Source organism: Molothrus ater, chromosome 17, assembly GCF_012460135.2.
Source record: "Molothrus ater isolate BHLD 08-10-18 breed brown headed cowbird chromosome 17, BPBGC_Mater_1.1, whole genome shotgun sequence".
NCBI classification, from domain to species: domain Eukaryota; kingdom Metazoa; phylum Chordata; class Aves; order Passeriformes; family Icteridae; genus Molothrus; species Molothrus ater.
In genome coordinates, this window is record NC_050494.2 from 10,155,478 (window position 1) to 10,183,159 (window position 27,682).

The 27,682-nt window shown below is 46.7% G+C and overlaps 1 long non-coding RNA gene across 1 annotated transcript; it reads right to left on the reverse strand.

The window, feature by feature from the left end:
* Positions 1–1,438: 1,438 nt before the first annotated feature.
* LOC118694749 (uncharacterized) lies at positions 1,439–3,397 on the reverse strand. Its single transcript, XR_004981465.2, has 3 exons — positions 3,190–3,397; positions 1,929–2,078; positions 1,439–1,707 (listed from the first exon to the last, which is right to left on the reverse strand). It is a non-coding gene; the product is annotated as an uncharacterized LOC118694749 (long non-coding RNA).
* Positions 3,398–27,682: the final 24,285 nt, after the last annotated feature.

Below are 27,682 nucleotides of genomic sequence, written 5' to 3' on the forward strand. Positions count from 1 at the left end.
TCTTACCTAGTGAATCCAATGATTTTTCCTTCTGCTGGTCACTGGGAGCAAGACACTACCCCCACAGATAAGCAACCCCCAAAAGATAGCACATGCCTTTTGGCACATTCAGGGCATTAAAAATAAAAAAAAAAAAGATTAAAAATCGCTTCTAGTAACTCATCCGGTTGAGCTCCACGCCAGCTAAGGGGCTTTGGGAAGACCCGCAGACATAAAAGGCAGCCAAAGCGAGGCGCTGGCAGCTCGGGCCAAAGCCTCGCCGAGTTCTCCCCGCATCCCCCGTGGGATGCGCGCCCCGGCCGGCACCGCGCCGTGCCCCGCGAGGCTCGGTCCCGCACGCAGCCCTGCCCCTGCCCCTCTCCCTCGCCTCCCTCGCAGCCGTGCTGAGCTTTAAAGCTCCCTGAACAATGTGGGCCGAGTGGCAGGGCTGCGCTGGCCGCCCGGGCTGAATGGGAGACTATAATGGGCAGGATTTAGGCAGGAGCGCGGCGGAGGTCACGGCGGGCGCTGCCTGCTCGCTCAGCAGGGCGGGCACGGTGCCTCCTCACCTGCCGCCGATCGATACCAATTTACAGGCAAATGTGCAATGGCTGCCTCCGTGTTAATGAATTTTACCGTTCCTCGCAGTCTTCTAATGAACCCTTTAAAGAGGGTTTAAGTAAACTTAGCAAGTGGCAAACTAAGCACTTTGGAATACCTAATTGCATCGATGCGTCTCGCTGCTTTTTAAACTATCACTGCTAGCTGGGGAGCAAATATTTCCCTGTGCCCCATCGACTTCCAGCAGCGCTGAAAAGCAAAGGCCGCATGGGGCTCGGGTGTAAATCCACTGTGCTCGGCCCCGAGCCCCAAAATCGCTTCACACCCCTCATGCAACGCCAGCACATGCCTCGGTCCTGGCTCTGTGCAGCTTCCCCCTCATTCCATCGGCTTGTTGGCCCTTTTAACCATCATTATTTGTCTCATTTAAAGGCAAATTTCAACCTCTAGTTTGGATTAAGGGGAAGAGAGATGGAGCTGTGGCACTGGTGTAATGCATGACTGCAGTGAAATTAAAGCAAAGGGAGAGCTGAAGAGTGTGAGGGAAAGTCTGGGTAATCCAAATTAAAAAAAAAAAACGAAACAAACAACAAAACCAAAGTGTTGGTGCTGGGGTGTTGCACAGCCAAGCACTCCATGGTATTGAATTTCCTTCAGACTGACCCCAGTAGGACAGCTACTGGACTTCTTGGGCTGTTAAACATCTGCACCTTGTACCCAATTTGATTTCCTCAAATGCGTTTGACATGGGCTGTCCTAAACAGTCCCCAACTTCTGCAGACCAGCGGGACAGCAGCTGCCAGCCACCTAAAGGGAGCCCTGTGGAGGAGCTTTAAAAAAATGACCTTATAAATCCTTACTAGAACTGAAGACAATGACACAACCACAGCAGCAGAGTTCATCACGGCGATTTAAATTGGCTTTGAGGTTCTGGGTGCAATCTTATGCATTCCAGGGTTGTGCCATTTGGTGTAGGAGCAGACAAATGGCCGTGATGGTGCCTTTAATGTAACATCAGAGGCACCCTGTGGATCCCATCCTCCAGCTACCACCAGGAGGATGGTGGTGGTGGGTGAACATCAGCCACTATCCTCAACCCACTTGGGCTCGCTGAGCTCCTACGCTTGCTCTTGGCAGGAAAACATGAGCAATGAAACTGTGGCTGTTCTGTAGAGAAAAATGGATGGAGACCTGGATCATGCAGAGGCCAAGGGGCAAATAAAAGGGGAGGGAAGAGCCTGAGGTATTGCCTGAAGGCGAAAGGGGAAGGAGCGGGGTGAGAGGGATGGAAAGCAACATGCTGTACATTATATCCCTGCTCTGCCCAGGGCTCAAGGTGCTGCTCAGGTCTAAGTGTCAAAGTCAAACTGAAGCTGTGCAGCACAAACCTTTAGGGATTTTGTATCCATCCCCTGTGTAGGGCTGGGCACTGGAGAAGGGAGATGCCAGCGGGGCTGAGGTGGAGGCAGGTGCTCATCCCAGCACAGCCCATGGCAGAGAGACTGGGCTCAGACCTTGGGAGCCACAGACACAACCATCTGCTCGAGAGGAACCCAGCAATTAAACTGACAGCACAAATCACGGATTTCTGCCTATACAATTACACAGAGCACACTCCCTCAGGCACAGGCACACATATATACCTGTATCCACACTCCCCACACAGCCTGGAGATGGGCTGTGTCTGGGTGATACATTACACCTGCTTGTATATAGCATTTATATACCTATGCATAAAGATGCATATAAAATATCCATATGCATGCTATAAAAGGTACCTAAATCTGCGTGAATGTGTGTGTGCACCACAGTATCCACCTCACCAAACTGGTGTCTATATATTCATGTGATAGGTACCACCACTATCATATAAAATATAATGACCACAGTCAACTCTGAGTTGCAGGAGCAATAACAGTCAATTGATGCTACACTTCATGTAACCTGAATTCCAAACCCTTGCAGGGAAACCTAAGTTCTCCTCCTCCCCATATTCCCTGTCTGACCATCCACAAACCATGCGCCTGTAATTAATACTCATTTCTCGGCATTTTAACAGTTAATCACTACAGCATTGAGATCATTGCAAGTTAGGCTAAGTTTAACCACCTCTCACCCTTTTGCTCTGCCTGATATCAGCTTATAGCACTAGTTTGTTGCAAATAAATAAATAAAGCCCCAATCCCCCCAGGTGTCATTAGCCAGCCTGTGTCTGAATTAGGCATTTAAAGTCCGGTTTAACCTTGCAGAACGGTTGCATGTCAAAGTTCTAACATTTCAGTTCAGATTATTCTAGTGCACTGCTTGCTCTGCAGTTTGTTAGTTTTTGGTTTTTTGTTTTTCTTTTTTTTTTTTTTTAAATGCGGAGAATGCCACAGCAGAACAAAAAAAAAGAGGGGGGTGAGGTTTCCTAAGCGATCCACAGATTAAACACACATCCAGCAAATCCCCACACAGACACACACACACACACACACACACACATACATTTGTGTATGCAGAAACCCACATTTAAGTCCTCGGGTAAGTTGGATTGGCAGGTAAGTCCTGCATTGGCCAGGAAAAGTGTTTAAACCAAGCTGAGCTGGTAGCGGTTAAAGGCAAGACAGGGAGCAGAAGAGAGAGGGGGGAAAAAAAAAGAAGACATACCAGTTAGGAGCTTCTGTTGCAGCAGAGGACTCACCAGAGCACTAGCTGAAAGCTGAATCAGCTTTCGAGAGTTAGGGATGCATAGAGGAGGGTCATGGAATCACAAGGTAATAATGCGCTTCATGCTGCAGCCGTCAGCCTTCTCCTTATAGCCAATCTCTAATGCAGGAAGGGAACAGAGAGCAGGCCCAGGGATGGGATTAGTCCTCACTTGGAGAGAAAAAAAAATTAAATAAATAAATAAAAAAAAATCACCAGGCAAACCCTCCCCTCCCACCCACCCTTACCTCGCCCCCGCCGCCCAGCACCGCCACAACTCCATCCCTGCGTGCCCGCGGCTGCACCGCATCGCAGCGCGGAGCCGCGGGGTGCGGGGAGGCAGCGCGGAGCCGCGGGGGCTGCGCGGGGCGGGCGGGGAGCGCGCTCGGGCAGCGCCGCGGCCAGCCGGGGGTTAAGGAGCAGCCACCGTGCCCGCCCGGATTGCAGCACACCTTGATGCGAGAGGCTGCGCCGGCACGAGTGCCTGCGCCCCCACCCCCCCACCCACCCTTCTTCCCTCCTCCTCCTCCTCCTCCTCCTCCACCTCCTCCTTGTCTCCCCCCCCCGGGGGTCAGCCCGGGCTGGGGGTCAGGCTGCGGGGGGATGCACACGGCTGGGGGGGGCTGGCGGAGGGAGGGGGCAGCTCTGGTCAGGACGCGAGTCCACCTTTCCAGTGCTTATATACCCAACGAAGCATCCCAAACACGCACCCCCGGGCGCGCGGCCCCTGCTCCTGCTCTTCCCTCCCTGACCATATTTAGTCAACCACGGCAAAAAATAGCCCGTCAGCTGGAGCCTGCCGAGCAGGGCTTGGAGTTCAATCGCTCCTCGCAGCCCATTGACTACTGGTCCTGCAGGGTCCTGACTCTGCCTTTTTTTTCCCCTCTGCTATTTTTAGCTAGGCCAAATAAAGAGGGAGCTCATCTTACTACTCTGTGCCGGCCCGAGGTTTCGCGGGGCCCTGGCTATGTTTGGTAAGTGCCAGCGTTGAGAGACACAGAGCGGAGACCTTGTCCACGCTGGAAAACCTTAGGCTGCCTCCTGCTCTGGTTCTTTTCTTCTCCTTTGCTTTCTTTCATTTGTATTTCTTCCTCTGTGGTAGAAAGGTTTCCAGGTGAGAAGGTGGGGAAGAAGCTCAAAAGATCCCGATTTTCACCTCACAGAAGGAAGAACTGCATTTCAAAAACCTCATGCTGGGGCCAAGTCCTTCACCACAATGTCCTGGGCACCTCATTGTCCGGCCACATCCGTCCTCCTGTGTCTCCAAAGGTGCTGAAAGCTGGCGAGGTGTTGGACTTTCTGCCCTACATGGAGAGCGCTGGGGAGCCTCATTGCCAGGCAGGGAATTTGCCTGTCAGGGTGGTTAATGTGATCACCAACACAGTGGTGTCTCTTGGGTTATGAGGCCACAGGATCTTTCCAGCCTCCAAAGTTTCATCCAGTGGCGCAGCAGCGAGGGGAGATTTTGGCAGTGCAGGCACTGCCCTTGGCTTGTGCCCAGGGAAGCAGGTGAACATCTCTAGAAACTTGAGTTACACCCAACTTCCAAGTGAAGATGTCCAGGGCCCTGGGGAGGTCAGCTGGGGACAGCAGATAAATGATGGCAGACGTGGCAATGTCTGCACTCAGCCAACCTGTCCTGCTTGCTTGCAGCAGACCCCCATTCTGGAGCACCTCCCCAGCCCCATGCCCCTCCCTGCCAAGCTCTCTGCAGGTCTCTACACCTCACTGAGGCTCCCCAGAAGGACCATGGCATCTCAGACCCCAAGGGCGCCTCATGCTGCTGACAGATCAGCACTGTGAATGGCTTTGGGGGCTCAGGGATCAGGGAGGGACCAGACCCTGCAATGGATGTGTGGGTGGTGGTGGCTGGATGTGGATCTGGGTTGGGAAGTTTGCATGAGCCTGGTGAGGTGCCCAACACCCCCTGCTCCTATCAGCAATCCATGAATGTGGAGTGGTGTGTGACAGGGACAGCCACCCACAGACACCCGGCACTGTGACCCCAAAGGACACCTCCACTTAGGACATCCATGGGAGACCATCAGGCAACACTCGTCTGAGGCTGCTACACTTGTTGGGAGCTGATAGCAAGACATCTAAGGACAGGAAATGCCTGCAGGAACCATCCCATAGTGCCACAAGGTGGGAAGGGCTCCTAGGAGGTCCCAGAGGTGTGTCCCTGTGCTCCCAGGTCCCCAGCTCAGAGGACAATGCCAGAAATAGCCACTACTGGTGACGTGTCTGCTCTCTGGCCTGGGCTGCTTTGGCTTTTTCTCTGTCTCAGCCTGAGCTCTGCTGGGAACGTGGATCCCCTCTGCTGCCCCCCACTCCCAAGGACAGGCTGTTCCACACTGTCAGTGTTCCGACAGCCCAGGACAGGTGTGTGGCAGCAAAGCCACAAATTCTGGTTTCCTGTTGGTGCCAGAGCCATCTCTGCAGTGACCACAACACAGAGCAGCCCTCAGGCAGCTCTGTCTGAGCCCAGGAGCCAAACCTGCCACCCCTCATGGGACTGGCAGTGGGGACAGGGACTGCAGGACAGCCTCTCCCTGTCCCCACTCCTCTGCCCCAACATGGTCCTTGTGATCACCATGTCCCCTCTGCACCCTCAGCTCATTTTCCCATGGAGCAGCTGGCAATTTCTCCACAATGACATAAACCACTGTTGGGTTTTTCTCCTCCCTTTTTCCATTGTTGCAGGGATGTCCAAGCTTCTCCTCCCTGGACATCAGTCAGGACTGTCAGCGCTTTCCCAGCCCATGCCCTTTCAATAGCTGAAGCCATTCTCCACCCTGACTCACCTCAGGATCACCCCAGGAAGGCCTTTACCCAAAATACCAGCCCAGCCAGCACAGGGGAGCATTGCCCTGTACTCCCTGGGGAGCACTTGGGGATTTTGAGAACCTGAGTGCCAGGAGCAACAGGTTCTCGTGCTGTTTTGGGGTGCATCTGAAATTACAGAGTGCCCGGGGTGTGTGGCTGCCTGTGCCCCAGCAGGACCCTGCCCTGGCCACAGGGGAGCTCTTAGGAACCACTCACTCTTAGAGCACAGCCATGCCCTTCTTTGGATTGAGCGAGTTGTTATCACCTCCCTGACAGGTTCCCCGGGGTGGAGAATCCATCCCCACACCGAGATGTGTCAGGAACAGGAGCAAACTATAAAGGGAGATGAACCAAGAGCAGAATCTCTGAGATGTGAATTAAGAGAGTGCTTAAAACCCAGACCTGGGTTTTGCACACAGATTTCTTCTCTTCACTAATTGCTTTAAAAAAACACACTCACCCCTGAGCTCCTAATGGGACTAAAATATCTGTGTTCTCTCCAAAGTACGTGGCATCTTTTTATCAGGACTTGGTTTGGGGCTTTTTCCATGTGCTGATAATGTTGGGAGTTGGGGATGCAGGGAGTGCTGGGAGAGATGGGGCCTGGATGTGCAACCACCACCATCAGACAGGCTTTATATATATGTATATATATTTTTTTTCATACATATATACACATATGCCTAATAATATATTCATGTGTGCACATAATAATTCTGCATTAAAACTCCTCTAAACGAAGAAACCTGAGGAAGCTGCTCGGCAGCCTGTAAAACTGAGCCAGTTCAAAGTGATATGTGAGAGATTGCAACACTCCAAACAAAATGCAAGATGTTACTTTAAAAGAACCAGGCTCGGGCTTTTGAATTTATGTAACCTAAACTGATTTTGTCTGTTTAAAATTGTTGTTGCGTGTTGGGAATCTCAAAGAGGTGAGGAGCAAAGCTGCAGACGTTTCCTTTGGAGTCCAAGATTACAAGCCCCTTTGCTTCTCCCTTCAGCTCCAAAGCTGTTAATGGTTTGCTTCATTTTATTAACAGCAGACAAGAAAAAAAAAATTCCTCCTCAGAGCCTGTGTGAGGTGACAAGCTGGATAATAACAGCTCCTTTGGAAGTTTTTATAGTGCATTAGGCAAACATAGTGGATGTTTATAGACTTTTAAAAATGCTGATTATATAAAAATGCATTTATAGCCTTCTAAAATACCAAGCTACTGTAATATAAATATTTCCAATAATAAAAACTAAAAACGCGAATTATTGGCTTGATTGGAGCATTTTTAAAAATTGATTTCTCCTTTTCTTTGGGCCAAAAGCTGATCTCAAACCATAAAAGTGGCCAATACCCTGTGAAATGAGTCAGGTCAGTCAGGCTTTCCCATCCTGCAGAAGATGCTGCACTGTGCTGGGATGAAGCCAAAGTGACTGGACCATGCACCCCATTCCCCTTCCCAGCACCTCCAACCCGCCTGGCTCGGGGGAGCTCCTGGGATGCCCATTGCACCTCCCAGCAGCCTGCTGGCCCAGCCACCTTCCCTCCTCACTGGTGCTGAGGAGGCTCTTGGTCACCCAGTGGTCGGTCTTCCTCTGCTCTCCGTAAGAACTTGTATGAATAATTAATTTTTTATTGGCACAGAAGACTGAGTGTGGCTCTGTCCTGTTCCAAGCTGATAAGGTTGCTGGGGATGTGCCTTCTCCCTGTCTTGTCTTTTTTTTTTTCCCCTACTTTGACACGAAATTCCATCAGTAGGTGGAATTAGCTTTTGCCAATGGCAGTTGTCTCAACACAGATAAATTCTTTCAAAAAATTAAGCTTCTGACAATTTGGCATGTTCTTACCAAAAAAATACTCCAAACACTTAGTGGAAAATGAGTTATGCTTTATTTTATAAAAGCAATCTTTTTTTTTTTTTTTTTTGCTTTGCCTTTTATTAATAATTGGGAAAGACCAACTCTGGGCTTTGGAGCTGCCTGCAAAGTCCCTAAAGTCAGCATGAGACCAGGCTTTTAAAACATACAATACACAGTTTAAACCTAAAGAAAAGGATTTATTTCAATTTCATCTCCCTGGAGCTAATTTTCTTCCTTCTGGTCATTTAAGTTCTATTTTTTAAATAAAAAATCAATTTTTTTTTTTTCTGTGACTCACCTCTCCAGTAACAGAGCCCATTGCAAAATTTCCCATTACGGAAGAAAATCTCAGCCCCAGTGGTGAGGAAGGATGGAGGGAAGATGCTGCCTACAGCTCTGCCACCAGATGAAAGCAGCAATTGCATCACCATTTTGCAACATAACACTGCTTAAAAACACATCTCATAACTTCTCCAGAGGCCAGCTCCAACCTTCTCTGCTGCACACAGACATAACCCATCTGTGTGACACACACAATTCATGCCATGCAATGAAAAATGTGGGCTGGGGGTTTTCTTTCCCCCCCTATGGTTTTTCCCTTTCATTTGGTGTTTCTAACAAGAGGAAGAAAATAAAATTGTTTTCCAAACGAGTGACAAACGGAAGTGATGCTCATTGACAGCACAGTAGTGACACACACAATTCATGCCATATAATGAAAACTGTGGGCTAGGGGTTTTCTTTTCCCCCCATGGTTTTTCCCTTTCATTTGGTATTTCTAACAAGAGAAAGAAAACAAAATTGTTTTCCAAACTATTGAAAAATGGAAGTGATGCTCATTGACAGCACAGTAGTGACACCTTTTCCTCTCAAAATCCCAATGTGGGAGGCGCTGTGGTGTTGGTCTCCCTTGTTTAATTGGGAAACTGAGGCAGGAGGAGGATTTGCTTTGCCTGGAAGGGAAGGAGCAGCCACGGGGTGCCTCTCACTGCTGGCAGATGAAACAGTGACATTAGAGATAACTGAGCCTATTGCCCACAGCTGACTTGAGCCCATTCACATGTTGGGGGCTTTATTTTTTTGCTCAGCAAGATGTGAGGGTTGGGTTTTTCCTGGACTTTTCAGAAGCTGTGGGATCCAGCTGTGGGATGGTCTCCCAAGGATGAAATACGGCTGTTCCAGGGGCTGGTGGGAAGCTTTGGCTCTCTCTGTATGCACATATATGCAAATCCAGCATGTTGTGCCTGCAGTTTGCATGTGTAATATAATACTCTTGTTTTGGAAGGTATTTCCCTGAAGACACTATCCGCCTCACCTCCCAACACAAATGTTGTTTAATTATTTGAGGGCTTTTTCCCTTCATTGCTGGAGCAAAATCAACAGTGGGCAAAAATACAGAACAAAATATTTTCATAGTGCTCTGTTTGCTTTTAAAGTACCCATCTCTCAGATACTTGGCTCTTACTGTAGTTTTAAAAGATTATGCCATCATACTCTGAGGGAAAGAACAAAGGACCACTCATAAATTTAACCAAACTCCCCATATTTTCCAATCTGTCTGATGTCTCTGAAACCTGGGATCTTCCTTTGTGTCAGGGACATTTATGTCTTCTCCAATGTTCTTCCAACAATACGTGTTCCAGCAACAGGGATTGCATTATATACTGTGGTTTTGTTTGTGGCAGAACAAAATTAAATGAGTACATAAATTACTCTGCTCCTGGAATAAAGAAACAAGCTAAAGAACGCTGTTGCCTTTTTTTTTTTCCAAGTGGGGTGGTTTTGGTTTTTTGTTTTTTTTGGTTTTTTTGATAGGATGAGTTAGATTTCCTGAAACCATGTGCAAATTAAAAAGTTCACAGTTCAGGCTTATTGTGAAGACTAAATCTCAGCCTCATTTTGAGAGGCAGCATATTTAAGAAGACACATTTGGATTTATATAAGAACTTGTAATTGGCTTCCCGCATCTTCCTTGAGCAAGCATGCCTCCTGCCCCTCCCAGATTAACTCTGGCGGTGCTTGACAGCAAGCAAGGACACTTGTGGCTTGGTACACTCTACAGAAATCTCTCCTGATTGTCGTGGAGCTCTGCAGCATTCCTCTGAGAAGACCCACTGCCTCAAATAACTCATTGCTGAAATGCAGAAATTCCTTTGCTCCCCCAGGTGCAGCCTGGTGCAGGGCACTATCCTCAGAGAGGTTTTAAAGCAGCAAGAGGAGCATCTTGGAGGGATGAGGGACACACTAGTGGAGAAGGTCCAGGTGCCCTTGAGCATCCCCACACCACCCACTGAGCACAAACCTGCTCTGGGTCTCTTACCAGGCTCCTTCTCCACTGCAAATCTCAGACCAGGAATGCTTGGGGTCACTGCTGGTGGCTGGTTATAGCCTGTGCTGTACAGACTGGTTTGGGAGCAGAGGAGCTGGGGGAGAAAGCAGGTGAGGAGCTGACAGAGGAGGTGCAGAGGCTGTGGGAAAAGCAGAGTGCTGCAAGGGCTCCGCGCTTTATTGCTCAAACACATCCTTTCCCTGCGCACAGGCTAAGGTAACAAGATGCATGATTTATTTAGCACGGGGAAAGCAGCTGTTCTGAGGCAGTGCAGGAGTTTTTAGGCAATCATGTTCAGCTCCCGAGGAGTCCCATTTACAAATGCTCACTGCTTCATTTTACCCCCTCCCTGCCTCTGGCTCCCCCGCCGTTATCTCGCCACCAGGCTGTGCCGCGGATGCCTCAGGCTCTCACTCAGCCCTTCACTCTTGCCTTCACTTCAATTTCCTCAAGTTCTTGGGACTGCCTGGCTCTAAGGGTCACCCCACCACCGTTATCTAATCTAGGAGACTATTTCTGAGTTTCTCACAGTGTCTGAGCCAAGGAAACTCCAGCAGCACTGTGGCATTGAAAACAAGCCACCCACAGCAGCCAGGGGCATTGTGAGGCTGTGCTGCTTGCCCAGGAGCAGGTGAGACATCTTTGAGGGACCTGTGCCAGCAGCTGTGTGCCCAGTGCTCAGATCAAAACCTCTGCAAGTTCATCTTTCTACAGTGTGTGTGCTCCCACCCAAAATGCATTATACAGGACTTGTGTGTGCGGCTGTGATTGGGGGCCAATCTCATCCATACAAATAACATTTTCTCCTCTTTCGTCCCATTCCAGGCCTGGGAATGAAAGCACAGAACTTCTAGATGCAGTGTTGGTGGTGCAGGGCTAACCAGCTCACAGGGCTCGAGGTTTGGGACTCACTGGGAAGCACAGCACGTACCCTCAGCCCTTCTGCAGAATTCCTAAGCGATCTGGAATTAACTGTTCTCCTGCAAGTAACTCACTAATAGATGTGATTAGCAATTAAGAAAAACATTATTATCTGTCACATGGGAATGAGGAAATATTCACTGCAAACCTGTGCGTGACAGCAGTAGGAAAAGGGCCCAGGAAGGCTAAGGAAATATCAGTGAGATAGTGTCATGGCAAAGGTTATCATGGCAAAGACATAATGATGGGAGAAGAAGCCAACAAGTTGATTCAGGAAGGAAGGGAATGAACAGCAGTGCCATAGCAGAGTGTGCCCCATGTTGCACTGACAGGAGAAAACAATTTGTCACTGAATGTGGGGAAAAGTTCTTCTGAAAGATCCAAGAAACCTAAGTAAACCAGGTTTAGCTAGGACATAGCCCTCGTGAGCCACGAACTTACAGTGGCACCAATGGAATTTTGTCCATTCCTTTTGGTCATGCTTCTCTATTTATTTAACATTAACCAATTTATTCAAGTGTAAGCTAAGAACCAGTGGATTATAATAAATATTTATTGAATTTTAACAAATCTGTAGGATCTGTATGTATATTAATCTTCATTATAAGTGCTGCCATTTGCCACTTAACCTACAGAAGCTCTCTTCCAAATTTATTATATTAAATACATATTTGAGATGACTAATTTACAGCATTAGCAGAATACATTTATGTCACTTTCCATATTTCCTGGTTTTGCCAGCTCCTTATTCCTGAGAATCCCACAGGAACCAGCCAACAGGCCCCAAAACTAGAAGCAAAATTAATATTTTGAGAAGTTCCCTGACCACTTTGTAAACCAGGAGTCCTAAGGGAAACAAACCCCAGACCTGTGAAGGACAATGCTAAAGACAAAGGTCTCCTTGGAGGTTGAAGCAGAGATCAGATGCCCCAACCTTCTCCTTTTGGGGGCATCAGGAGTCTGAGCCTTTTCCTCAGCCACGTGTTTTGCTGCATAGACAGAAGTCAAAGTCCTTTTGTCTGCTATTCCTCCTATGAATGTGATTAAATTCAGCTTTCGTGTTCAAAACTTAGAGAAATGTCCACAGATTTGTGCATGCCCAATCCACCTTCCTTTAGGAATCCATGCCAGGAAGCCTGAGGGTCATCATCCAAAACTCACTGCAGTCAATAAATGGCTCATTTTGATGCCAGTGGCACAGACCCAGATTTTCTAAGCCCAGCCTCTGAAAGCATCCGTGGGTTTTGCACATATCTGACTTGGGGCTACAGTTTTCCAAGCAAGTCCTGGATCTCTGCTTGATTTTTGTCCTGGAACTGAGTGTGTCCCAGAGTGAGTGTGCAGTGAGGTGTGTGCCCATTCCATGGCAGGGGTGAGGTGTGCTGTTCTGCAGTAATGGCGTGGCAACTCCATTAGAAATAAAGGTAATTATATTGTGACTCACCTTAACGCTACCAGATTATATCCTAATGGCTGTTCAGTTACTTCACTTTTATTGTCTGTGTCTTGGAATGGAGTCTTTGGAGTGTGCTGCTAATGCATTGGAAATTAAGAGTGTTCCCGGGCCCGTGGGTGATCTGTACCCAGCTGCATATTTGTGCTCCTAAAGCAAAAAGGCTGTGAAATCAAAAGGGATTTAGTCGAGGAATAGGAAGTGCAGCCCTGCCATGAGTCCATCAGGAATGTCACCCTTGCTGGGAGGCAGTGGGAAGTGCAAACGAGTTCCTGCGGCACAGAGCTCCCCGGGAAACTCAAGGAGGTGTCACTGGGTGCAGGAAAAGTGGAGCAGCAGCTGAATCATTGCCTGATTTGTAGGGAAGATGACTGGGACACACACTGGCAGCTGCACCAAGAGAAACTGCCTGGCTCTGCCCAAACTGCAACCCCAGCCTAATATTTTCTTCATTAACCTTTGTGCTAATGAGAGATAACAACCAGACTCTTGGCTGAGGATGGAGCTGGAGCTTTCCCTCCTGCTTACTTTGTTTACGAGGAAAGGGCTCCTTTTGTCTGGTGTCTTTGTGGCTCATTATGGCCGTAATTTATTTGGGGACACTGTTTTTGTAATGTGCAAATTGCCTTCCTCCAGGGAGGACCCGGCTTCGGAGCGGAGTCGCCTCCTCTCCGGTTCGCAGCTCACCCAGACGGATCACCGCAGGTATTTTTAGAAGGTCATTCCGAAGCAGCAATTTCATCTAGTGATTTTATCTCCTGCCTTTTAGCAAATATTGTTGGTTTGTTGTTTTTTGTTGGTTTTTTTTTTTTCCCCTTCCCTGCTGTTTTAGATGGTGACAGGTTTTAATGTCAACTTCAAATTACCCCATATTTCTCAGCCCAGCTCCTGTGCCAGGACCTCTGCTGACACATAGAGTCACGCTAGTTGTCATTCTCAGCAGAGGGACCGAGACCGTGTGAGCCTGGATGAATAAATTTCTTCCTTCCCTTTTAGAGGTGGTCCCTCGGGACCATTTTTTCAGGCAGAGGGATTTTCCACTCTGCAGGACAAACAGTGCCATTCACAGAAAAAATATGTTAATGGAAGCGAGCTTCATGCCAGAATCTCTGTGCGTGTGTATCAGGCTCAGCAGCGATGACAGTGCAGCTCCTGCAACAGGCTGCTCCAGCCAGCCAGCCTTGGGAGCTGCTGAAGGAGAAATGCCTGGATTGCTGTGCACCCTAACAGGATAACCCAACACTTTCCTTTCTATTTCAATCACCACTTTTTATCCCCATCATGTTTCTTTAATTGCGGGCATCAAATTTACAAGAGCAAGTTTACTCAAAAAAAAAAAAAAACCAGCAAAACCATCTTGATTTTAAAGAACTACCCCATTTAATAAGAGTTATTTTAAGGTAGGTCAAACCTGTGGCCCAAAAACCCTTGGCAGTGCCCCTTTGCTATATTTCAGTAGCCAGCAAAGGGTTGGATGTAAATAGACACGCACCTTATCAAAGAGCAACCTGGATTGCAACAGCTGATAATCTCATTTTGGTGAAGGACTTCTTTCATGTTGCCTTTAGCTGGAGGCTGAGGTCTCCACCAGGAGCAGCAGGTTGCCAAGCCCAGCAGCCACATCTCGAGGGGAAGGAGAATGCAGCCATACATTTGAAATTCTTGCAGAGAGAGTCAACCTGTCACCCACACTGGAGGATTAATTCTCCTCTTATTGGTGAGAACAGCTCCTGGAGACAGCCACAGGCAGCTCAGGTAAGACAAGGTTCATTTTTTCTGCAAAAGAAACCCAGGCAGGTGAAACCCCCTTGCGCCTTACCACAGTCCCATCCAGGATGGGGTGGTGCTGGTGCTGTAGGCGGCTAAGTGGGAATGAGCTCCTGATGGAAAACCCACTCCTGCCTGCTCCTGGCACCTACCTCTCTTCCCACCACGAGCAATGTGTCTTGACACTGTGTTCCCCATGAAGGGAGGAGTGGAGGACATTGTTGGTCCTACCAGAAGTCTTGAAGTCAACAGGTACCACTCCTAGCAGAGACAGCTCTTTGCTCAGAGCAGGGCCCTGCACCACCATGAAGAGGTTTTCATGCCAGTAATGTGACATGTACCTCAGTTCTGGAGCCTTTTCCAGTCCTTGGAGCGCTATTAACGTGGAATTTTGTCCAACATGTCTTGGAGGTATTAGTTATATTTACTGGTCTGCCAAATAGCTATTTCTTTCTGGTTTGGCAGGAAGCATCTCATTCAGGAGGGAGATAATTGCCTGGCTCAATAGTGATCTGTTTTCTACTCAATGATGGTTTCCCTTTTTGAAAATTGATGATCGATCAGTTATGTTAAGGATCACCAGATGTAGTATTTACCACATATTATGTTTATTCCAGTGTGGGAGGAATGCATTAGGCTTCATATCATTCAAAGGGGATATTTCTGATGTAAAACTGTGCTGCATTAATGAGACTACCCATCAAGATGGATGGGTCAAATTAAAGTAGAACAAATTGCAGACTCCTACTTAAAAGTCACACAGGAACCTCCAGCCTACATTATTTGTAAAATTCAAATTGAGCCCATTTTTGGCTCAGACATGTTTACATTCATATTGGAAAATATATTAAACTGTATTTAATTATATCCATGAGAAATGTTGTATTTTTTTTTTCTTGATGCCACCCAAGATAACTGAACCTCGAGTTCAGGACTTTAAGATACTACTGTAATTCAAATACTGATATTATCTCTGTCAGATAGGTCTGGGCACAGAAGCAAAGCCTTTCCTCTTTTCTGAAGGAATCTCAATGATTTAGGAATCATTTCATCTTCTTTTGTTACATTTCAAGCTTTACATTATATTTTAATAAGTCTGTCATACTGTACAGACAAAAGGATGTTCAGCTTCTGCTGTAATTAAAGAAAATCACTGCAGTGGATAACATCAACCCAGCAGATTCCAATGATCTTGCTTTCAGCACTCCAAACTCTGCTGCTCTTTGCATACAGAACTAAAGCAGCACCAGGCTCCAGGCTGCTGCTCTCAGGGCTCATCTCTCCCAAATCCAGCTTCTAAAGACAGGCACTAAATCAGTCAGAGCCTCACTGTGGGATAATTTGTCCCATGCCAGCTTAGCCACCTGTGTTCAGCCTGTTAATGTCTCCTGCACTAGCTCGGGGAGCAGGCTGGGCAGGAGGCTGGCAGGGTGTCCCCAGCAGCACCAGAGCTCTCACTTTGATGTGTCCCAAGGAAATCCCACGGCAGAATAACGCTTTTGGTGCTCCCATTAGCATCCCTGGCCAGTGTCCAGGATTTCTCCTGGAATTTCAAACCTAAATCAGCTTGCTAGACCAGAGCCACTCCTGCCTACACCCACCATCACCTGGTCAGAGCATCCCCCTGCAGATGTTGAGGAAATCCTTCCAGTGCCATATTCAATAGATTTAAATAGGCAGTAGAGCTCCCCTTTAAGATTTTATTTCTTTCTCTCCCTTAGACGAGTTAGCTGTGGAAAAAATCACCAATAGTTAAAGTTAGTTAATTGGAAACCGTGAATATTTTATTGTCCTTTGTGAGAGAAAGGAATTAAAGAAATGGATTTGGCCTTGATTTTTTCATTTGAACTTCTCTGCTTGAGCTGCACTTTTCTATTACCTCTGCAACTCTGCCTTCGTTATGTTATTAAAAGAAAAGTAATTTATGATTGCCAATCTTGCAGTCTCTAATTATTTCTGGCTGTGCATCACAATTATTAACTTGAGTATCCACCCTCTTCCTAACAGGATAAAAGACTTTCAGCCTCTTCTGGGTGAGTAACTCACAGGTAGCCATGCATCCATCCTTGCTGGCCACTGTCTCCAGCCAATAATCACAGTTTTCTAGTTTGATATGTTGCTCAAACTTTGGTGCAAGCCAAAGATTGGATTTACAGTGAAGATGAAACACAGTCACAGGTTACTTGAGGCCTGGGTTTAACACCTGGGTGTCCTAAAGCATCTTGCACTGTTCATAGTCCCCTTCAAGAGTAGGCAATAAAGCACCACTCAGCAACAACCAGAATATCAACATATCACTGCTGCTCTCTTTCTGTTCCCTTGGTTGCACTGGTTTTCCATTTACTTCTGGTGGGTAATGAAGACATCTGTTCTCATCCCAATAGCTCTCTGCAACTTGCTTCCTGGGAAATGGAATAGCAGCATTTCAGCAATTTTGATCAACTGAGAAAATACTGCCCTGTATTTATGGAGGTCAGGACAGTCATTATAGTCAGGGCATTTCCATGAAAAGTCTCAAGGAATGGGTGATGAATGGAAAAATCAGATTTCTGAAACAAGTTTGGATACCCCAGAGATGTTTTACAGGTGGATCTCAAGCGGAAATGCCCTGGCCAGGTTTGGTGCTCATGAAAAGCAACAAAATTCAAAAAAAGGCTGAGAAATCCCCCACCTTTCACAGCAGAAACCCCAGAGCCACTGGGGAAACTCATTTTGTGTCAGTGAGTGTGCATTCCCCAGCTCCCATGGCCCCCAGCCCCTCAGTGACTTGTGTTGGAGTAAAAGCCTGGGAAGTGCTCTGCTGAATTCCAGGTCTCATCTGTATCAATCATTTTCCCATGTACCAGTATAAAAGATATGCTCCCTGGCCCAAATACAGCAATCTAAGTGCTGCATGCCAAACCACACATCTCCCTGAGTGAAGCCAGGCTAGACTGCTCTTTGGGTCCAATCTCTCACTTCTCTGTAACAAGATCATTTGTCTATAAAGCACCTCATTTTTATCATCTTTAAGATAGTCTTTATGGTAGGTGTAACTCCATGCAAAGGAAGGAGGGGGGAAAACCCTTTAAGCATTTTGCATTTATAGTTATATGCAGCTTTATTGCATAGTCAGTAAAAATCCCTGCTGATTATGTCATTGCTGAGGCAATCAGGTGCCAAAAATATTTTTTTTATTTCATCCGAGCAATAATCATTTTCTGCCTGAACAGTAGACCCAGTTATTGTTTCTTCCCTTATGTTTTCATTAATTAGAAGGAAGTGGAGAGGTAACAAACGACTCCCTGGATGCTGAAGTGTACATTTTTCACTGTCAGGTTATAAGAGGCAATGGGCAAAGACAATATATCCTGTCAGATGTGAGAGTACTTATTGTCAGCAGGGCTTGTAAAAATAGAAAGTGAGGTAGCTTTTCTGGATGGAGTTGAAGCTATCTATGGATGGGGTTTAATCTGACTAATTATAACTAAAGACTTTGGCAAACAGCATCTTGTAGCTGTGAGAATAGTGGACAGTGGTTTTTTTTTTCCTTATCAAGTCCGTGTGAATGTTAATGTGTGTAAGTGTAAAATCGACTTCTATTAAATCTTCTAAATTGCCAAGCACTCCTTCACCCGCAGCGCCTCGCTGCTCAGAGCAGTGGAGTTACTGGGAAAAGTACTAAAACTCCCTGAAACAGCCATATATCTTCTGGTTTACAGGAAGTGCTTCAAGTGAAGGGAAAAAAAAAAAAAAAGAATCCTTTCCAAGGAGCAGAGAGGAGAAGGGAGTTTCATCCCCAGCTGAACACCTGTCCAGGCTCCATTTTATTGATCTGATCCCACCACAAGGAAGGCAACGTGGTACAGATGATATTCCCTGCTGCAGAGGCACTGAGGAGCAAATACTGGGGCCCTCAGCATCTCAGGGAGCTCAAGCAGCTCCTTCTGACCCTCTCTTGCCAAGATGCAGCCCCTGAAGGGTGCAGGAGCCCAAGAGAGCCAAGGCTCCCCAGCCTGACTCCCAGCTAACTGGGGGTCCATGGAGAGCCTTGGCTGCTGGAATGAGGAGCCAGGGGATTCATGGAGATGAGTATTGGGTGAAGTGAGGGCTACGTGGAGGGGAACTCTGTCCTGTGCACCCTGAGCATCACCCCAGCCCGTGTGCCCCCAGGGCCACCCCACCACTTCCCCAAGGCCCTCTCCAAGGTGAGCTACTGCAGAATATGAAAGCAGGAAAGAAAAACCAAGCTGAAGCTTTTCTGGCATGCAAACGATAAGTTAAGCTCTGCTTTTTTTCTGCACTGGTGAATCTCATCTTAATTGCAGCAAGCTGCTTGCGATCCCCAGATGCAGAAACTCTGTAGCCATCACCATTCCCACTTTTCTCAGCCCAAATCCTTTGTTAACACCACCAGTCACCCTTTGCTTATGTCTGAGCAGCCAGGGACAGGCTGTTTTGGTTGGTGTGAGCTTTTCCATGCTCTTCTCAGAGGACTGTGAGAGGGACCCTCTGCAAGACCACCCCAGTGTCCACCACCCCACAGCCCCCAGCCACAGAGGGCTCCTCTCCTGCACAGGCATCAAATCTAACAAGCTGATCATTAGCAATGCAAAGCACCAAGCCACAAACCAGCTCCAGGCCTGAGGAGAGGAGGCAGGAGAGGAAACCTGCCATGCATGACAGATGTGAGTGAGCTGCAGCACTTAGTGCACACATGGCAGGGAGCACTGCCAAGGGTGGGAACAGAGAATAGAATAGAATAGAATAGATAGATAGAATAGATAGAATAGAATAGAATAGAATAGAATAGAATAGAATAGAATAGAATAGAATAGAATAGAATAGAATAGATTGTTTGTACTTATTGTGTATCAAGCTGTGCTTTGCAGGTTAACAGCTTTACAGATATGTCCCCATTTTTAACACACCCTATTTTCTGTTCTAACAGCAGCCATGAAATCCACTCTGTATGTGCCAGGAAAAGGTTGATGTTTAGGCAGATGAAATAAACCTCACTTCATTTTATTCTGATGATTCATTTTGCCTGTCTGAGGTGGATCTGAATTTTTTTCTTAGTTTTCTAATTAATAGATAGCTACTGACTTAGTACCAATGTTAATATGCAGGAAACAGCAACCAAGTTACAGCTGAGGTGCTCACTGGTTTAATTTGACTTTTTCTCACTGGCTTCAGTGAGATTAGAGACTAACCCAGCCAAAATCTGACCCAGCTCTCTTCCATAAATGCTATGGTAATATTTCCAGTGTATAGCTGTGGGTATTTCACAATTTCACATTCCAGAACAGCTATGATGACTGCTGAGAGCTTTTGCTTGATGGCATTGCTGCTGCTTGGATGGCTTTTGGGGAATGTGTGTATTTAAAAAAAGAGAAAGAGAGAAAGAAAGAGGAGGAAAGAGAGAAAGAGAGGAAGGAAGGAAGGAAGGAAGGAAGGAAGGAAGGAAGGAAGGAAGGAAGGAAGGAAGGAAGGAAGGAAGGAAGGAAGGAAGGAAGGAAGGAAGGAAGGAAGGAAGGAAGGAAGGAAGGAAGGAAGGAAGGAAGGAAGGAAGGAAGGAAGGAAGGAAGGAAGGAAGGAAGGAAGGAAGGAAGGAAGGAAGGAAGGAAGGAAGGAAGGAAGGAAGGAAGGAAGGAAGGAAGGAAGGAAGGAAGGAAGGAAGGAAGGAAGGAAGGAAGGAAGGAAGGAAGGAAGGAAGGAAGGAAGGAAGGAAGGAAGGAAGGAAGGAAGGAAGGAAGGAAGGAAGGAAGGAAGGAAGGAAGGAAGGAAGGAAGGAAGGAAGGAAGGAAGGAAGGAAGGAAGGAAGGAAGGAAGGAAGGAAAGGAAAAAACGAGAGAAAGTAAAAAGAAAATTAAAATTTGTCTTAATTGAATGAAGATTTTATCTTTCATTCTGCCTAAACGTGAAAGGTCAGCAAGGACAGTGCTATGAACAGGGAAAGGCTGTGGGGCTGATATAGAGGAGACTCCCAGTAAATTTCAGCAGTTTTCCATAAGGCTGCAGCTCCAGCATGGGGAATTAGGTGACACCAGCCTGAGGGGAAACCTGGGCTTTGTCCTGGTGCAAACCCGAGCCTGGGAATGGAGGCTGTGCCTGGATCCTCCTGCAAAGGATCCTGCCTCCCCCTTAGAGCTTCTCCTTGCCACCATCAGGGCAGCCTGGCATGATCAGAAATACCTCCACATTCCCAATACTGCGCTAAAATCAGTGAGGGGCACCTGTCCTTGCTGCTATATCATAAACCACATCTATAAAATGAAGAAGGAAGAGAGAGAATAAAAGGCAGACAGTGGCATTGTGTGCAATCGAGCCTTTTGCCCGCCTCAGAAATAGTCCTGGAGCTGCCTTTGCACCGCGTGTGATGGGTTTGGAAATGAAGGATGGGGACTGAGCAAACCTGTGGCCATCAGAGTGCTCTTTGCCCAAGGACATCCCTCCTCAAGCCCCTGCATGCTGCTGGCAGCTGCCAATCACCGTGAGGAAGATGTTTTACAGCCTCAGAAAGATGAAGTCCCTTGCGACTCTCTGCAGGTTTTATTCCCCCTGCCTGTTAAACACGATGGACACTGAGGGCCTTTCCCAGTGCAGGCTCAGCATTGCAGCTCCCAGAGCCAGCACTGCCCGCAGTAATAAAAGGTGATTGCTTCCAAAACTGAATATCCCCTTCCTTTGGGTCATTTTTTTAATTGACTTCATTAATAAAGGAAAGGCCCTGTTTAAACATAACTTCATCTTGCTGGCAGAATATGAGCAGATGTCATAAAGAAAACAACATACACTGTTTTGAACTCAAAACTTTAATACTAAATTGCATTAACTAATAGCATAAAAACACCAACCATCTGGCTTTTTGGTGGGAGGACTCTAATTCCATTAGGACTTTAATAAATGTACTGCACTGTAGAGACATTTTGCTCTGATAGCCTGGGCAAAAATGAGGAACGTTTACAAGATTAGTTTACACAGCAGCCCCGGGATCTCTCTCTTGGAAAAGCTTTAGATGGAGCCAAGGGGACATCACTGAAGGACAGAGATGATGTAAGAAGTACCTGGGGGGTGTATCTGGGGCTCTCAGGTGCCCTTGGGTGCAATGCTCTGGCACGTGGATGTGCTGCAGGGGGAAGAGCTGCTGGCTCTGGCATTAGTGGGGCAGCAAAGATGCAGGAAAGGAGTGGATTGCTCCAAATCCTGACAGATTTTTGTCTCTCTGGGGTGACTGCTGTCATACCCAGCACAGGGCCCTGGCCATGCCACAGTGGCTTTCTTGTCCATCCCTCTGCCAGCCCTCTGTGTCTGATACACCCCAAACCCTGCCCTGGGCAGATCACAGCATCAGACAGTGCTTTGGGTTGGAAAGGACCTTAATGGCCACCTCATTGCATCCCCTGCCATGGGCAGGGACACCTTCCACTATCCCAGGCTGCTCCAAACCCCATCCAACCTGGCTTTGAGCACTTTCAGAGATGGGGCAGCCACAGCTTCTCTGGGGACCCTGTGCCAGCGCCTCAGCACCCTCACAGGGAAGAATTCCCTCCTCAAATTTGATCCAGCCCTGCCCTCTGTCAGCCTGAAGCCATTCCCCCTGGTCCTATACCTCCATACCCCTGTAAAAAGTCCCTCTCCAGCTCTCTTGGAGCCCTTTTAGGTTCTGGAAGGTGCCATCCCACCTTCTGATCAGAGGCAATCCATGCCAGCTCCCTGCCTGTCTACCCTTGTGCCCACATGAGCCACTTCTTCCCTTTAGGAAAAGGAAGCACAGCAAAAATCCCATTGATTGCAGGAAGGGTGGAGCCTGAAACACGCCCAGTCCCCGGCAAACTGGATTTCTGAGCTGTGTAACCACTAGCAGCATTCATATCCCTGCTGCACTGGCAGGATGAAGGAGGCAGAGTCCCATTTTACTCCCTGGGTGTTATTAAGGTGAATTAATCTGAGTATGCTGTGAGACATAAGGGCAACTCTGTGTCCTTCAGTGGAGTTGATCAACAAGCCCTGACTAATGCAACGTGCCGGTTCCTGGCATGCTGGACTTCCCTGGATGAGTACCAAATGGGAATCAGTGAGGGTAAAACCTGACAGCATTATCTTTCACTGAGATTAACATGTGACACAGAATTATAGGTCTTCCTTCACGTCAGTTTTGTTTTCCCTGGCTCTATTTTCTTTCAACACATTCAGAGGAGATCCTCACCTCTTCTTGTAGCCCAGTTCATGCCACAATAAGAAGTAAGCAAACAGGGCTAAGAACATCAATGTATATTTTCATTAATTTTTTAAACAGAATTCATTAATGATGGGCATGTTTGGGTTATTTTGAATAAATTCCAAACTGATCTTAATGCTACTTGACCCTTGTGATCACCTTGTCAGGGTAATTACTGGAGGTTTTTTTAAAAGCATCCTGTGCCCAGAAATATTTGTGAGCAAAAGTGCATTTCCATGTTGGTATCTTTGGAACACAAAGTCGATTTGCAAGGAGTTGCAGTGTCAGACAAAGCTTTTAAAAAGTTGGCTGCCTTCCAGATTTTAATTTACATGATCATTAATACTGACTTACTCCAAATATATCAATCAGTTTAAAAAACACCATGTCTCACTCCTTGTTCAGGGAAGAATCCTTAACCAGGTGAATGCTTGAACATTTGCTTAGCTTCAAGCAAGTGCTTAAGTCATATTGAATAGCTCAGTGTTAAGCGTATTTTCCACTGAGATAGAGCTGGAATTAAGTCTTCAAAATGCAGCATCCAGATGTGGTGTGAGCACAGATTCCCTGGGAAACCCCTGCATGGGGGACGGGCAATGATCTGCACCCCACAGCCCTCAGAATCTGAGCCTGAGCCATCCTGGGGCAGAGGTGGAGTTTCCCAGGAGCCTGTTTGCATTCAGACACGCTGCTACAACAGAGCAGATGAAGCTCTTTTCATTAATGCTCCTTATTATCAGCTGAAATAATATTTCCTCAGCTGCCAGCTCTTGCACAGCACGGCGTTACCATCAGCCGGGAAACCCCGCAATCCCTTTAACCTGGCGAAGGATCAACCTGGGGTTTTTTCAGATACAGAAAGCTATAATAAACCCATCCAGAAAATGACAGGTTACAGGGCTCTGTGATTTGGAAACTGCTTCTATTAAGTTGCCTTCTTGTCTGGTGGCGGCAGGAGGGATGGTGATAGTGGGCCCCAGCCGAGCCCTCGAACACGCGGCTGCGAGAGCGGCTAATGCCATCCTTGTACCCCTGGCTGTTAGTGTCATTTCTCTGTAATACACTGCAAAATAAACACCCTTTGGGTTTTCTACCTAAATCCACCACACAAAAGGGGAGTTGACTTGAATTGCCCAGCTGAATCATTAGAAAATGAATGCTTTGGGGGAGAGAGAAAAAAAAAAAAAGAAAGAAAAGAATTACATTAGTGATCCCCCAGCTTGCCTTTGTGTCTTTTCTCTTTCAGAAATCTCTCATGTTGCTGCTCTCTGCATTTTTCTCACAGTATTGATACATGAAATAAAGCATAAATAACCTCCCTTTCTATTCTTAAGCCTTCGATCCCAGATCACCCTGAGCCTGATAAGACCATTTTCAGCATCCGCTGGCCTGGAAGTCGGCAGCGATGGTCAATGAGCTTAGGAAATTTGTCCTGTCACCATCCGGGGTGTGCTGTCATCCCATCAGGCACCTCTTTGGTCTCCTTCCAGGTGTACTGTGGGAATTTTTTTATCCACAGATGAGCAGTCACGGGCTGTGATCAACATTTTTGGGGCGTTTCAAGGGTATGGGCTGTGCTGACACGCTGCCAGCGGGTTTTGGGACAGGGGCTGCCTTGCTCCTGCTCCAGTGATGGGTGCATTTTGGTCAACAGACTTAAATTAACCCAGAACTGCCCACATAAACAGCTAGTTTTACATTAATTGCACTTTATTCTGCTCTTACACACAAAGGTTTCCATTTGCAGCAAGGTCGCTGGTAAGGGTGTAAAACTGATGATATATGGAAGAGGGAAAGGGGATTACTTGGTCCAAGCCCATCCTGATTTTACTGCTGTCCACCCTTTCTGGTGTTTATGTGGGGCTTCCAGAGATGCTGTTAGCTCTCCCAATGAGGTGATTGCAGAATGATTGCTTTTCAAGGTCAACAATTTAAGTTTTACCACCCTTTCTCCAAAAGGACAAAAGAACAGCAGCAGGTAGGCAGAGATGCATAGATTAAGCAACATGATCAGCTGTTAATTAAAGTCCTTTAGGAGGAGGAAGAAATTACTTAACCCTTCCCATCACTGTGTGAAGCCTCTTATTAGGGGCAGTGTGAAATTTTCCCTGCTTGCCTGTCAAACCCTTCTATTCCCATGCAGTTTCCATCACTGCATGCTTTGCTCCTCGGTTTTCACTGGAAGTTATCAGACAGACACTTCATTTTCACTCAATATTTCCTGACCAGTTCAGTGTGTAATTGGTTCTCCTCTTCCATTTTTGTAATTAAACAACAAACATTACATATTGTACATATATATGGGGGATGTGGTGTATAGATTTATTTTACATATTTTTAAAAATATTTTATATATTCTCCCTGTAAAGCCCACAGGAAACTCATGTCATGAGCTGTGTTCAATGGCACTGAGAAACCAGTTCAAACCACTGTGATTTATATGCTGATTTAACTAACATTGGGGCAGTAAATTAATTCTGCAAGGGTCCTGTCCAAAATAACATTGATTCTGATTTTCTTGAAAATCATCCATTAGCCGAGAATTACTACCAGTGTTAGTGGAAATGCTGTAGTGTCATTAATTGGAATTAATGGATGGGTAGTTTTTATAGGAGATTTGAATGAAGGCAATATTCCTTTCAAAAACCATTTTATTAGAAATTTGCTTCCCAGCTGTAAAAGGCAATGCCACAACAAGCCATTCCACAATGCTTTATCCATGGCTTGATGTGTTTTTAATTAAAGGAAAGCAAAGCAGTTTGAAGTGTTTTTATTAAAAAAAATAGCCATATAACAGATATTTATTTACTGCTTAATGGGTAACTCAGACCAAGAGAGGCTGGGAAGGGTCACAGTAACACTGTCCCTTTTTATTTACTGGATTCTGAATGGTTCTTCTGGGTGTTTGAAAGGACTGCAGGTAATTATTGGTGCCTTGTAAATTGTTCCATTCACACATTTCTCAGGAGTAAAAAAAAAAAAAAAAAAAAAAAAAAAAGAGGATAATCTGCTCTAGCTCTGTCCTAAGAACAGTTTGTAACCCTGGAGGGTTAATACTGGAACTGCTGGAATAGCCCCAGTCCTGGCTGAACTGGGTCAAGCCCAGCTGAGAATGACCCATTTTCTGCCCTTTCCAAGGTGGGCATAAAACGGGAGAGGAGACAAACTGGTGATGCTCCACTGAAGTCAGAGGAGCTCTCCTGATCCACGGCGTGTGAAGGTCTTTGGCCCTGCCCTTCTCATCTCATGGGGGTACAAGAAGCTCTTTTATACACCTCTTCCATGGCATTTGAAGCTTTTTGCCAAGGCAGGGTGAGTCGGTGTTCTCTCTTTATGCTGAGAAGGCAGACGTGGAGGAGGTTAAAGGTTTTGCTTTAGACCACAGAGCAGGAGCTCACCAAGCTCGTTACAAAATACCACCCTCCCACCAAGAGAAAATGTGAAGGTTTCCCACAGCACTTACTTTAGCTTTTAGACAAAACCAGATTATTTTTTAACTGTTTCAGTGCTACCAGCACTTGCTGTCTTTTCTTGCCTCTCCTTTCAACTGGGGCCTATGGATCTGGTTGCATTTCCTGAAAAAAACCCTCCAGTGGTGCAGCATCAGCGTCCTGTGCCTGACCCTGGCAGCAGGAAGGCACATGTGCTTTGTATGACCTGTGTGCAAGGATGCTGCTTGTTTTAAGTGTGTGTTTGAAGCAGCAGAGCCTGAGGTGAGGGTGTGTGCCAGGGTCTCACAGAACCACAGCCTTTAAGGCAGAGGAGAGGCCAGCCTGTATTAAGCCATGCCTACATAAACAGGAGAATTGCACTTTAAAGCAGTTCAAGGCAGTAGTTTGCTCATCCTTCAGGCGTGTGGCTCATGCAAACACTCACCTCGAGTCCCTGACCTGCCCTGGCCTGTGGAGCTCACCTGGAGCAGCAGTCCCCAGGCTCCTGCCCACGGGAGCGGCTGCGCTGCATCAGCGCTGGCAGAAACCCTTCACCGTCACACTCAAGGACACTCACACAGCCCAGCCCACTTGGAAATGATCTTATTCCCTTCCCACATCGCTCTGGTGCTGCTCTCCAGACAATCTGATTCTCCCCTAAACCCGTACACAAGGTTTGAGCAAGCAGCAAGGGGCACATGAGAGCCTTCATCTCACAGAAACTGCCCGTTCTGGCGTTAGAAACAGGGACTGCACATGACAGCCTTCATCTCACAAAAACGTCCCATTCTGGTGCTAGAAACAGGGGCTGGGGCCCTTTTCTGCTGCCCCAGGGCTCCACACACAGGAGGGATGCAAGAGACACCAGTGGCTGTCCTTGGGTGGTGGGGTGGGCACTGGGTGCTTGGGGACTGAGGTGGGCACAGTGAGCTGAGGAGCCCCTGCCTGCTCCTCCCCTGTGCCACCAACTGTGACCCCTCACTCCAGAGCTGGGCAGGCTTCAGAAAGCCAAGGGGAAGCACCAAAGGAATAAAATGGGGTTGTATGATCAGAATCCTAATTAAGGGCAAAATATTGGAAATATGCCATATTAGAAATGCTATGACGATTAATAGTGACAATACCACTCTTGGGAAATAGGCAAATTTACACAGTAGCTATACATAAAATTTACTTTAGCATATTCCCCTCTCTACCTTGTTTGCACACTGTGATAACAAATTGCTTGTATACTGTATGGTGGTATTTTTTTTATATTTAAATATTTGAGCCAGCAATTCATTTTGTGAGGAGGGAAAGGCATGTGGAGGTCTTGGAGCTGCAGAGCCAAGTAAATGATGGGTTGTGATATATTTAGCAAGTGATAATGCAAAAAACACCAAAAAAAACCCCAAGTATATTGGACAAGAAAGTAAACACAGTAAGAAAGAGCTTAGTTTGGGATTTCCCTAGCAAGAAAGAAGAGTTATTCTGCAGGTAAGATGTGAATCTGTCAACCATGATACCATGTTTGCAAAGTTACTTTATCCTTCAATTCAAAGTTACTTTATCTTTTCAATTCTTATTAAAAAAAAAAAAAAGAAAAAGAAAAAAGGGAGGGGAAGCATCAGTGAAGTCTTTGTATGGTGTTTCCACATCTACTAATGAAAATATTTTTTGATGGTAAAAATCACAAA